The following is a 340-nucleotide window of genomic DNA, read 5'->3' as shown; positions in this document are numbered from 1 at the left end:
GGTTTTTTTTTATGGCTGCCTAGTTTTTTGTGGTATGTATGTACCACATTTTCCTTTTCTGATCCACTGTTGATGGATACCTAGGTTGATTTCACGTGTTTGCCATTGTAAAGTGTGCCGCCAAGACCGTTTGTGTGCATGTGTGTTTTGGACAGGATTTATTTTCCTTTGTGTATACCCCAGTGGTGGGCTTGCTGTGTCAGATGGTAGTTCCGGTTTAAGTTCTTTGAGCAATCTCTGAAGTGCTTTCCATGGTGTCTGAACTACTTTGCATTTTCACTAAAAGTGGACCAGTGTCCCCTTTCTCTGCTGCCTCTCCAGTGTCCTTTTTTTTTTTTTT

The sequence above is a fragment of the Mandrillus leucophaeus genome, unplaced genomic scaffold, assembly GCF_000951045.1.
Source record: "Mandrillus leucophaeus isolate KB7577 unplaced genomic scaffold, Mleu.le_1.0 Scaffold2223, whole genome shotgun sequence".
NCBI lineage: Eukaryota > Metazoa > Chordata > Mammalia > Primates > Cercopithecidae > Mandrillus > Mandrillus leucophaeus.
Note: the sequence above shows the minus strand (reverse complement) of the source record.